Source organism: Centroberyx gerrardi, chromosome 4 (genome assembly GCF_048128805.1).
Source record: "Centroberyx gerrardi isolate f3 chromosome 4, fCenGer3.hap1.cur.20231027, whole genome shotgun sequence".
NCBI classification, from domain to species: domain Eukaryota; kingdom Metazoa; phylum Chordata; class Actinopteri; order Beryciformes; family Berycidae; genus Centroberyx; species Centroberyx gerrardi.
In genome coordinates, this window is record NC_136000.1 from 29,975,145 (window position 1) to 29,988,364 (window position 13,220).

At 43.1% G+C, this 13,220-nt stretch overlaps 1 protein-coding gene across 1 annotated transcript in view; it reads right to left on the reverse strand.

Annotated features, from left to right (window-relative positions):
• Nucleotides 1–13,220, reverse strand: part of znrf1 (zinc and ring finger 1) — a 35,767-nt gene that overhangs the window by 21,969 nt on the left and 578 nt on the right. The gene's annotated exons all lie outside the window — the stretch shown is intronic.

The following is a 13,220-nucleotide window of genomic DNA, read 5'->3' on the forward strand; positions in this document are numbered from 1 at the left end:
AAACTCTACAACTACTGGCAATGTAATTCTGGGTCCATTTCCTTGTTTGGTGTATTTTTCTTATTCCTGTGGATAACTGGCCAAATGTAGATGATGTGACGTCACATCGAGGCATTTCCAGTGGAGAAACAATGGAATTTAATATCAGATTTTTTTGTAACTATCTAAAACATCAGCGGTAAACGTCAGGTTTTGGTGTCAGCCCTCAGAATCAAAGAGCGAGGGCTTCTTTCTAGAGCCGCCATTTTGCACCGAGAGACGTTCGACAATCATACAGGGAGAAATTTCTCTACGGACTGTAGCCTCAATTGACCAGAATGCAATGCAGCCACAAGGCAAGGCATTTTGAGTAAGGGGCTTGGCCACGATCCTAGACACGCTAGTAGGCCAGCTAGCTATATTTTTATGCCCATATGCCCACCTTTGATAAACAACAACAAGTTCGCGCCCCATTTCGCGAAATGTATGAAATCACTAACTGAAGTAGAAGTAGACAAGGCAGGTTGAGGGAAAGTGGGTACCCCAAAAGAGTAAATTACAACACTTCATCACAAAATCACTCCTGGAATGCATTGAAGATCACAGATTGATGATGTCTAACAGTTGAGTATCTGTGGGTGGAATTTTCCTTTGATATTGCTGATAAAAAGATGTGAAAATCAGTCGGGTCAGGTGCGACACAGCAGTCCAGCCTGTATCATCAGGCAACACGAACAGCCTGTTTGAATGCCGCTGCTGCTGTGCTTGCTGCAGAAGTCAGAGGTTTATCTTTAGAAAGTCTCTTTGCTCTGCCGTGACGCCATTTAGGCGCTGTCCATGGCAACGGTCGCCGTGCCCACCGCTATCACGGTGACCGCCAGGGCGCTCGCTGCTAGGTAATTGTCCTACCACTTGCAATTACATATGGTGTTGACACGCACACGCACAACTGATGCACCCTTGATGAAGCCTTGAGACAGAAAGGTAAAAGGGAAGCAGCAGAAGAGTTTTTAAAACGAGGACCTGTAAGGGAACACGTCAATAATCTACTCTCTTTCAGACTGTCTGTCTCAGATCTCTCCCGGTTTACCTTACTCGCTCTCTTGGTGCCTCTCTCTCTTTCTTGCCTGACCTCATGCTCTGCTTCTTTCTCTGCAAATCTGTGTGTATATAGCATTTGTGTGTGTGTGCGTGCGTGTTCATGGACAAAGTGAGGATTGGAAGAAAGGGAGTTGTGAGGGTGGAGGCGACATTTGCAAAGCTGAAGGGAGCGTGCATGTGCAGGTGTGTGTGTGTGTGTGTGTGTGTGAGTGAGAGAGAGAGAGCGTGCACGTGGGCGCGCGCGTGCTCGCACTTCTTGAAAACAGCAGTGATAGGCAGCTACGTGGTTGTCACAGCAACCGAAAACCTCCCTAAACCTCCCCTTGTAGTCTCTCTTTCATTCAATCCTCTCTTGCTCATCCTCTCATTCTGTACTCTTTTCTGTCCTTTTTTGCCCTTGCATGTATGCAGAATGTGTGTGTGCGAGAGTGTGTGTGTGTCTGTGTCCTCACACGCCTCTGCTTCCTCTGTGTACCCACTGTGCTGAGCTAACAGGGAGGAAAGAGACAAGGAAAGATGGAGAGAGTGTGTATGTGTGTGTGTGTGTGTGTGTATGTGAGAGAGAGAGAGAGAGAGAGAGAGAGGGGAGAGGAAACAGAAATAAATTGCAGCGCTGACCTATATTCTTGAATCCCGCAACCAGACAGTTCAGCGGCACAGATGTTCTCCAATCCCCATGTTCCTAAAAGACTTGGCCATGAAATCCAGCCACAACACCCAACTGTATGGATCTGAGTCGCTCTAATTGTGCCTGTGTGTCCTTATGTGTACCGCGTACATCACGCATCAACAGTCGCATTTACTTGTTGTCTGTGTGTGTGTGTGTGTGCTGTTGCAGTATATATGGGAGGATATGAGGACCAAGTTAGATTATGTAGAATAGGTCATAGATAGATAGATAGATAGATTGTCTGGTAGATTCTCAGCAGGTAAAGCGGTCTAGTCTGCCTAATGGTATTTTCAGCGAAGACGAAAGTGGTTGGAAGTGAGAACTACGGCTTTGCCTGCATACTGTCAGGGAACTGGAACAAGTACGGAGGAAAGCTCGGTACTCACCGTGTCGAGTTTGTGCAGTTTAGCTTTCATGTTGAACGCATGAGGTGAACGTTCCCTCCCAGGAAAGTTGACTATTTATGTCCCTTCATTCCCGAGGGAAAATGTTTCATTCCTTATTTTTCATTATTGAAAAATGAAAAGAGCAAAAAAATAAATAAATAACCAATTTGGTACCAAAAGCTTGTTATGAAAACAGATGGTAAAAATAGTTTCTGTTGACTTACAGTATATTGAGATACTTTTTGTTTACAATTTCCATCCTCAGTGGAATGAATGACTTCCGGTCTCTATCAAACCAGCGGAGCATGAAGTTGTGTACAATAGTTTGACTCTAAAGTTCTAACGTTAGCTAAACTGTCACTAACTAGCTGATCAGATGTTTTATTGACCTACTATTTAGCTTATTCATTTGTTCATATCAAGGTAAGAATATTTAGATCTCAAATATTGTAGCCTATGTGTCTTTCAAATTCAATTGATCCACCATGGAATAGGAAGCCGATGTTGATGTCATTTCCGTCAACCCTACATCAGTGTATAGGAGGTTATTTCATATAAGCAATATGGTTTTAATTGTAGTATGCATCAACACATCTCACTTGGCTTCATTTAAAAGTTGGAATGTTCCATCTCCATCTTCATCACCAGCTAGCTAGCTAGAGCTTCAGGCTACGGTAAAAAAAATGTTGGCAGCTACTATCATGAGCCTGAACTCACACTTTAGTGAAGTCCCAAATTGCATCTCCCTACTCAGGCGGATCAGTCTGCTATCAACAGTTGGTTACTATGTTGTAGTTCGTTACAAAGTCTTTTCTGTATGTTTCTCCGCCATAAAATGAGTTAGTTGCAGTAACAAATACTACTTTGTGGTCAATGGAAAATCGCGCTAGTCACTTAGCTGCTAGTCAACCTTCGGCTCCCTATAGCTATGTGAGTCGAGGAAGTAAAGGGGAGGTGAGAATTGAAAAAATAAGAGAAGAGAGGAGAGGACGAATAAAACAGGAAGAAACAGAAGAGAGGCCAGGAGAAATTAATGAAAGGGGGAGAGGAGGAGATTACAGTAAGAGGAGACAAGAGGGGAACAAAAGAGTTGAGAGGAGAAATAAAAGGAGACGGCGGAAAGTGGAGACAAATAACCAGAGAAGATAAAAAGAGAAGAGTATAAAAGGAGAGAGGAGAAAAATAAAAGGTGAGTAGGCTAGGTCAGGGACAGAAGAGAAAAGAAAAAGAAAAAAGAGAACATAAAGGAGAATTATGAAGAATATGAGGGGAAAGTGTCAAAGAGGAGAAGAAAAGGAGAAGGGAACAGTAGCAGTGGAGGAAAAGAAGGAGAGGTGATAAACCACTGAATAGGGTGAGTTACAATAGTGAGTGAATGAGGGAGAATCTAGTTTTCAATAATCACAAGAGCAGTACATTCAAGTCTCTAAATACATATAGGCTACTTACCCTAATATAATAATATAATAATTACTAAATAATACTAAGTCATTACTAAATTACAAAAACAAGTCCAAAATCGTATCTACATGTCAAATTGCAGGAAGTTGCTAACACTTTAGCAAACACTATGTTGAGTGATACTAGGCTCCATGCTAACACTGTAGCATTGAGTGATAGTACGCTCCATGCTAACACTTTAGCATACACTATGTTGAGTGATACTAGGCTCCATGCTAACACTTTAGCATACACTATGTTGAGTGATACTAGGCTCCATGCTAACACTTTAGCATACACTATGTTGAGTGATACTAGGCTCCATGCTAACACTGTAGCATTGAGTGATAGTACGCTCCATGCTAACACTTTAGCATACACTATGTTGAGTGATACTAGGCTCCATGCTAACACTTTAGCATACACTATGTTGAGTGATACTAGGCTCCATGCTAACACTTTAGCATACACTATGTTGAGTGATACTAGGCTCCATGCTAACACTTTAGCATACACTATGTTGAGTGATACTAGGCTCCATGCTAACACTGTAGCATTGAGTGATAGTACGCTCCATGCTAACACTTTAGCATACACTATGTTGAGTGATAGTAGCCACTAGCATTATCTCAAAAGTGAGAAAATAAGAACTTGTATTAGCTCTAAGGCTAAATGGTAAGTAATTTTAAATTATATGCAAGTCTGGCGGTTTTGTGTAGGAGAGTAGTAAAATTCACACAAAATATGACACATAAGTGGGTGTTTCCAGGGTGCTCTGTTTACATGAAGCAACTCCCACTTGTGATTGGTTGAATCCATTCAACAGCTAAGTGAATGGCGGATATCTGGTATAGCGTGCTACATACTGTTTGAGATTAACTATGACTCAAAATGGGCATCCTGGTGGCTCGCATGTCATCCCTCTCTCTCTCTCCCAATCTTTCCTGTCTCAACTTTGAACTGTCTAATAAAGGTTAAAAATGAAAAAAAAAAAAACTCTTAAGAAAGAAAAACCCCAAAACTATGACTATGTGTCCCCGGCCAATGATCTACCGGGGACACACGGGCGATTTTGGTGTTTATGTTCTCATCACTTAATGTTGAAATTGATTATCTCCCCAAAGCTTGCTGTATTCCTTTAAGGTTAGAATCAGTTTTAGGTTAGGGTAAGGATTAAGTTTATGCATAGCGGTAAGGGATAAGTAGGAGGTAAGTGTTAGGGAATAATAACACAATAACACAAATGTGTGTGTGTGTGTGTGTGTGTGTGTGTCTGTCCAGACGCGTGATTTGTTTTTATCACTATTTACATTTAAATTATAAAGCGCCTGTGTATAGAAGTGGAAGATTTGCTTATGCCTCTCTAATCTGAGAACAATAGCATGGCAGACATCCGCTCTGTGAGAGAGAGACAGAGAGAGAGAGAGAGAGAGAGAGAGAAAGAGAGAGAGAGTGATGGGGTTGCTGAGTAATTTGCTTTGCACCTCTGATGGATGAGTGAACTCCCAGGCAGGAGATTACACCCAACATCGTGAAAGGAGCCACTGGTTCACCTTTTAATCTGGTGTAGGGTAGCTGTGTGCATGTATTTATGTGTGTGTGTGTGTGTGTGTGTGTGAAAGAGGGAAATTGTATTTGTATGTTTGTGTGTGTGTTTGTTTATATGTGTGTGTATATGCGAACATGCGCATTTGTGTGTTTGTGTAAGTGTGAAATGTGTGTGTTTATCTACATGTATGTGTATGTGCGTGTGTCCGTGTGTGTGTATATACACAGGCTAGGCCTATATGTGTGTATGTGTACAAAAGAGTGAAACTGTATGTATTTTGTGTCTGTGTATGTAACTATGGGCACGTTTGCCACTCCAGTTTTTTTTAAGTCTTTGAAACTGAATTTTGCTGAACGTGGCTGTCTCATCAATACCAAACAAACATGGGAATTTCATTTTATCACTGATCAATTTTGTGTTTACATAATGTCAACTAGTTAGCTAGCTAACATAGTATCTGGTCAGCTAACTATCACTGTCTTGTTGTAAAGACACTTTGCACACTAGCATTGCACAATAACATGTGGCTAGTAGTCATATGTCAATATTAAAGGAACACTTCGCCGTTTTTTAACCTTATCTCCATATATTGGTCCTCACTAATACATGCTGTGAGACGGCACCATGTCTGTCTACTCGCTCTGTGTCTCGGAGACGGGCTGTGGGACGTCCCAAAATTCACCTGGCGATGATGTCATCAGCGGGAATTTCCAACTCATAGAAACTACCACTGCTATCTTCCTGGATTCTTGGACTTCCCACAGCCCGTCTCCGAGACACAGAGCGAGTAGACAGACATGGTGCCGTCTCACAGCATGTATTAGTAAGGACCAATATATGGAGATAAGGTTAAAAAATGCCAAAGTGTTCCTTTAATATTGGTTGCTTTGCTAAATGAGCCTGCTGGCTAGTTAGCTAGCTAACAGTTAGTTCAGCTTAACTGAGCTGACTCTTCAGAGTGTTTTGGAGAAGAGACTAGAGCTAAAGACAAAACAGTTTACTGTGTCACAGTAAACTACATTTGGAAACAAATCTACTTTAGCAGACTGTTCACTTTCACTTATTACATTACTGAATTGACCTACACCCACATCACAACAAACTTTTTGAGCTAGCCTCCTGGTTGTTATAGATTTAAACTTGTGCTCAGCCAGTTCTCTAGTGGCACCAGGCTGCTGGGCAATTTGTGACACAGCTGCAAAGCTTCTATTCTATTCTGTTCTATTCTATTCTATTCTATTCTATTCAAACAGGCCATATTATTAAGCCGTAAAAAGTGCTTTTCTACCCCTAGCATGAGGGAATTTGCAGCCAAGGTCAGCAGGGATGAAACTTATTGGTCAGAGGTAGAGTGTAAATGCTGTATTGATTAAGCACTGATGCTGTATTGGCAGAGGGCAGGAGGACGAGAGGCCCATTGGTCTGACGGACGCATCGTGGGTGACTGATAGATGTAATGATCAAAGGCTTGGTAAAGCACTGGCTTGTACTGTACAGCCAGTTGTCTTTGGGTCGGGGGTAGGATCTAACCTGTCTGTCTGCCTGTTTGTCTGTCTGTCTTCCTGGCTATTTCTCCTGTCTCTGTCTGCCTGCCTGGCTGTTGGTCAGCCAGTCTGTCTCTCCACTGGTCTGCTGCCCTGCTAATTTATTCTGACTACTAGGCTTGGGCGATATCCAAAATGTTATATCGCAAGACTGTACCGCCAATATTTTTCTTTTTATTGTATTTATTCTAAATTAGTTTCTAGGCAAAATTTGATCTTACTATTCAAGTATTGGAGGAAACAAAGGCCATATTCGATACCGTCAAAAATATTGCGATATTCGGGAAATATCACGATATTCGATATTATCGAATGTCGATATTATAGAATATCAGCCCAAACCTACTGACTACCTGTCTGACTGTGTGTTTATCTGTCTTACGTCAGTTGAGTCATGTAGTGGTAAATAAAAAGGAGGGTATACTATGACCTCAAGTAGGCAAATCACCACCAAAAGAAATAAAAATCAAATCCAGCAAAGCATTCATTTATGCATTTTCCCCTTAAAAGACCCTATCTTCATATAACATAAATCAGTGTTATGCTACTTACTATGATATGAATTTAGGTCATAAAGGTTTATGTCATTGTAAAAACTGAGTTTAGGTGGCTTTACCCTCCACTACATCCCATGTCTGTCTCATCCAGTCACATTCTAGCGACTACAGACTACATCGAACAGATTTATTCTTTTCTGTCTGTTTCTTTGATGATTCATTCACTCTGTCTGTCTCTCTTCCGGCCTATTCATTCTGTCACATCTGTCTCTTTTGTCGACATATTAATTACAGGGACTCCAGCCTTTAGTGACAGGTCTCCAGGTCCAACCCTTGTCAAACTGTCCAACCTCTCATACTTCCCGCTGACAGCTGGCTCTGGAACATTGGGACCAATCATGAGCGACCAAAAAGGGCAAACACCGGCTATTTGGCGCACAAAGGCCGAGAAAAAGCAAAAAGCAAATGCTTAAAATGAATTCAAAGGCTTCGTTTCTCTGACTAATCAGTGCAATCAAAGTACATGTGTCACCTTATACCACGAGTCGTTGCAATCAAGCAATCTGATTGGTCAACGATGCAATCCAATGTAATCGCTCTGGGCATAGAGAAGGAATTCAGCATGGACAAATATCCACTGCAAATATAAGAACGATGATCCAGCTACCGGCCTACATCTTACCCTCCTTACATAATATATTAATATATTTTCTGAAGCAAGAAATTAAAGCTGTTTACATTATCTGCAGTATCCGCACCGCGTTCCATCTTCTTCCAATGAAAAATGTCCCTGCCAACCATCAGAGGAGGATATCCATTTATGTAATAGATATCTTCCTCTCGTCTATATCAATATACAGGATCTATATTAATGCAGTTTAAAATCAGAACAAAGACATTTATCTGTTTTATCTGTTCTGCATCTTACCCCGAAACGACAATTAACATACAGAAGAGGAAAAAATCCTGCAAGTTTTACCAGTCAAAATAATCAATATACATTTTGCATTGAAATACCATTTTCAGTGCTATTTAATGTACAGAATCAGGTATTGTGTGTTCATTTAAAACTTCAACCTTCAGTGGATCAGGTTTGTAATTCATCATGAAGTGCAGCAGAACTCAGACAGACATTCAAATGTTATTGTCTCTAATAGTTACCAGCCAGTATGGCGGAAGACACTTATTGATTTATCTGCCAAAGACAAATTTTACCAACATGTGGCGCTTGGCGGGTGCCAGTTTTGGGCCCTGCAGACCGCTTCTCCCCCCACTTAAAAAACAAAACAAAATCCCAGCCGTGTTTGTGGCTAAATACCCTATCAACTACAGACACAGCGCTGAACGTCAGACGACAGATCCTCCCTATGAGGTCTCATTCCCACAGATGCGAGCGGCCATATGTTCTGTCGGCGGATGAAGCTGCTGTAAAAAACATGAATGAAGGATAAATCTTCCAACCCATTCATGTTGCTGAATGAGGGAGCAGCCATTTAATCTGCCCCGGCGTGGCTTGTTTGACCTCTACCTGCACAGGACCAAAGATGGATGAGAAGGAGAGGCAACTTGACTGCCACTGCTCTCTATATGCTGTGTGTGTGTGTGTGTGTGTGTGTGTGTGTGTGTGTGTTTGAGTGGGTGGGTGTGTGTGGACAGTATGTGTGTGTGAGTGTATGCGATCTCAAGGGGAGACCACATGAGGCTACATTACAAATGCAGTGGCAAGGCTCTTACTGGTCTGTGTCGTGATTAACATTAGCCTAGTAAACGCATCTCTTAACATCTGAATAGATGTTCATCGCCACACACACACACATACACACACACACTCTTCTGCATCACCACCGACCTTCGTCTTGAATTTTAAAGAGACAATCTGTTCTCCCCTATGACGACGGTTTCGACTTTTTCTTTCTTTCTCTCTCCCTCTCTCTCTCTCTCTCTCTCACACACACACACACACACACACACACACACACAATGCATGCACTAACCTCCCAAGGGCAAACAGGGGGAGAGGCACCTGTGGCCCGCCTGATTAACAGCCATTTTACAGAGAAGCACAGAGAGTGAAGGGCTAAGTGTTCTCAACACAGCAGAGCTGAGTATCTTTTGAGAATCCATCCAGGAGTGGACTGTACGTGTGTGTGCGTGCGCGCGCGTGTGTATATGTCAACAACAATCCCTCCCTATGTCAACAACAACCCCTTTGTGAATATAAAGGTCAAGGCCTGAGTATTTTTCTCTCTGTATGCTCTTTCTCGTTCTATACAAACAAGAACATAATATTAAGCACTGCATGTATGTATATGGCCTCCTTATGGCCTCCTAAGCTTGTCTCCTAAAGGTTTAGGTAAGTATCCCAGCGTCAATAGGCAGATATAATAATCAATTATAGCCCTATTTATATATAGCTATATAGCTGCTGAAAGAATGGCCTCTATGCAGTGAATTGGTCAGGCTTCACTAGATAGATCTCTCTTTGTCTTGGTCCAAACAGCATTTAGACCATCATGAGACACTAAAACTCCCCTTTGAAACCCAGACTAATGAAATTCGTTTAGGGTTAGCAGCTCTTTAAGGCAGGGTGACCCCCATATGCCTTTTTCTCTCTCTCTTTCTTACCACAAGTCATGTCAGCAGCTTGTAGCTTTTTGCCTTGTGAATACATACAAGCTTCAATGTCTTCAGCGTCTTCCAGAATGACAAGAGACAAGCGGTCATGCATGGCTTGAAGAACGTCACGTCAATGTAAGCGATATACAAAGGCTGTCTCCACGACCAGATTGGACCCCAGATTGCTTACTGTACAATCACTATGTTCTCAGTGACTAGCATTGATCTTTCCTTCTGGAGGAGCGGACCAGATGCATGCCAGAGACACGCTGAGGGAAGTCCGGGTTGGCGCTGGCGCTGGTTTTCCGATGTTCCAACCTTTCCCTGTACGCCTTCGTCAACACTGACAGAATGATGGGTGAAATATTGCGAGAAATCAAAAGTCACTGAATCACCCTGTTCCGAAGAGTAACTGACCAGGCCTACAGCTCCAACTGGGAATAGGTAAAGCACCACACTTCGTAAGTATATTTTGACCCTTTTCTTGAAGGTCTCGGTATTCAGGTGGCGTCTCTACGGTCTGTCCTACTGTAAGTCAGCCTCATCCACCAAGCCGCCAACACTGAGGGGAATCTCCGTCTGGATCGGTGCAGTCTGACTCAGCGGATGTTTCAGAGCGGAACAGCGACTTGTACTTCTGGACGACAGTCAGCTCCAATTGCTGTTTTTTGCTGGATCCTTTGGCTGCAACCCCCATTTGTGTCTCGCATCTTCACCGATTGCATTCCGTGGCCCAAACTGATGCAAATGAATGTTAACGAACGCAGACGCAGGGCAGTACCCAAGGTCGTCCTGGACTGTGAAGTCCAGGACAGGCTGGGGGTTGAGTTCTACGCATTGGTTTGGTTACGTTTCACATGGGAACATTTCAAGCAAACCATATTTCGTCATTTCCTTCACTGGTCAGAAAACAGGTTTAGAAAAGTACTTTCTTCCCGGGTAAACAAACATGAAGAATCAGCTTCAGCTTCGTTAGTGGATCATCGCATTTGCTGTCAAACTCTTTGCGGGAATTGTGCCTCTTGTGGTCCTCATGTGTACCAAAGGATTATCCCACTGTTTATGGAATGAGATACTGAATAAATAATTGATACCTTTTCACTTAAGATTCTGCTGACACTGTGAACATTTTCGATTTTCCTACTGAACACATTTCCCGTGTTTAACCCATAACGCACAGTGCTTCCTACAGTTGGGTGGAACCACGGTCAGACCACATCTTCAGTCCAAACAAAGCTCCAGATTTGGTTTGGAAACGTACTGAGAAACCTCCCACTCATCGAGGTCTCGGTCCGATTGCTGTGTTCTCATTTGGACAAACCAACACACCTAAGGAGGAAACTGCTCCAGGGTTTGAAATAACAGCTCCAAACCTACTAGCTGTGATAATGCCCTAAGAGTAGACCAGAACCATGCTAGAAGAAGCAGCCCACAGCATTCCAGAGTTCCTTTACTTTAAGTGTACCATGCACATTTTTGCTGGTGCTTTATTTGTTTTGAGGAATATCAAAGTTCATGCCCATGCAATTAAAGTGCTACCAAATTAGTCAAAATGGATGAATAGGGGTAAAACTCCCTACAGTAGCAACCCACCATTACACGGTGAGATTTTCTTTCTTTACCTCCTGCTTTCCTCCGTTGTTGTTGTTACTGTGACTTCCTGCTCTGTGGCCGCTAGCCTCACCTTGATAGCCACAACCAGCTCCCTGCTGACCACGCCCACACGACACACCCAAATGCTATACGCCCAAAAACATCATTGGAAAGCCAGTTTCAGGCAAATGGGGAATTTAGACATGAACACACAGACTCGATAATGTAGAATGTAGTGTAAAAAACAACATATTGCGAGAAAATTTTCCTAAGCTGGTCTCTGAAGGGAAGCCTTTCTGCTGGTATTGCCTGTATATTGTATAAATGATGCAACTCAAAATAAGCAAAAAAGGAGAACCTAAAAAGATGCATTTCTTCATTAAAACCAAGGCATTCCGGCATATGCCTCCGTCAAGATTTTGTTGCCTGTATATATTGAAGGCCTCGGTGTTCAGCCTGTCTCTCTCTAACCTGAGTTAGAGTTTCTCCTGAGCTGGCCCTGCCATCCCCACAGTGTCATCTCCTCCCACTGATATGAAAGCACATCGGGGTCGCTAGGCGATGTAGGGAAGGAAAAACAGCCGAGATGTTGACGTCCAACTTGCTATTCTCCTGCTGTGAGCCGGTCAGGGCTTTGGTAATGAGAGCCTGGGGACCTGGCTGAGCCCCGTGTGTGTGTGTGTGTGTGTGTGTGTGTGTGTGTGAGAGAGAAAGAGAGAGAGAGGAGAGTGTGTCTATAATCTTCCTCGAGGACTTTATTGCTCGGTGTGTGTTTGTGTGTGTGTGCAAGTGTATATGTACATTTGTGTGTGTGTTTATGTGTATAGATATATGTGTGTGTGTGTGTGTGTAGCTGAGGCTCACGGCCTGACAGGCTCAGTCACACAGAGAAACATATTGTGGAGCGAGTGGTAAGCCGATGATAACCATGAACAACCCCCCCCCCCACCACCACCACCCCTCACCCCACACACACACACACACACACCACCCCACCCCTCAACCCCTCCCAACCCCTTCTCTCCCTCCATCCTCTCTGCCCCCCCCCCCCCCCTCTCTAATCGGCAGGCTAATTGACTCAGCCAGATTTGGCAACAGGCTTATTAGTGTCATTTCACACAACAAGGAATGACCTACGCAGACGGTGCAGCAGTGACAGTCGAGACCGAGCGCGCCCTGCGACGCTGTGATCACCAGATCCCATTTCACACACACACACACACACTGCAAAAAAAAAAAAAGATTTCCCCTCAGCTGACGCGATAACCTATTGTTTCATATGAGGGTTCGGCCGATGCGAGGTTATGAAGGCTGATACTGATATTTTTTTGTGCGGAATTTCATATCGTTTTCATGCAGAACAATTAGTACAGTATTCAGTGTTCAAAATGGCTCATTAGAATCAAGTCAGGTTCAGGGCCTCCCATAAACAATCAGTGTAGTATTGATCAATTCTACAGTAAATATGTAATCAATCAAACTGCATCATATCAGAGGTGGACCACACTGACTGGACCAGACCTGATTTTTACTGAAAGGACAATATCTGCCCCATATATCAGTCTTTTTCATATTGCTGTTACTGTGCATTTAATAAGAACCAGCAGGGATCTCATTGCCTTACCTAGGCCTGCTTGTTTTTAAGCCTTAACTCAACAGTCATGCTGGTTCTCATTCTACCCTTTTCAATCTCTCTCTCTCCCACACACACAGACACAAACACACACACACATAAACACACACATACACACTAACACAGCATCCTGAGGCTGGGGTGAACTTCCCTGGGTAGCTGTGAAATTTAATGGCACCCGCATTGGTGTCATTCAGCAGGCTACCTACAAG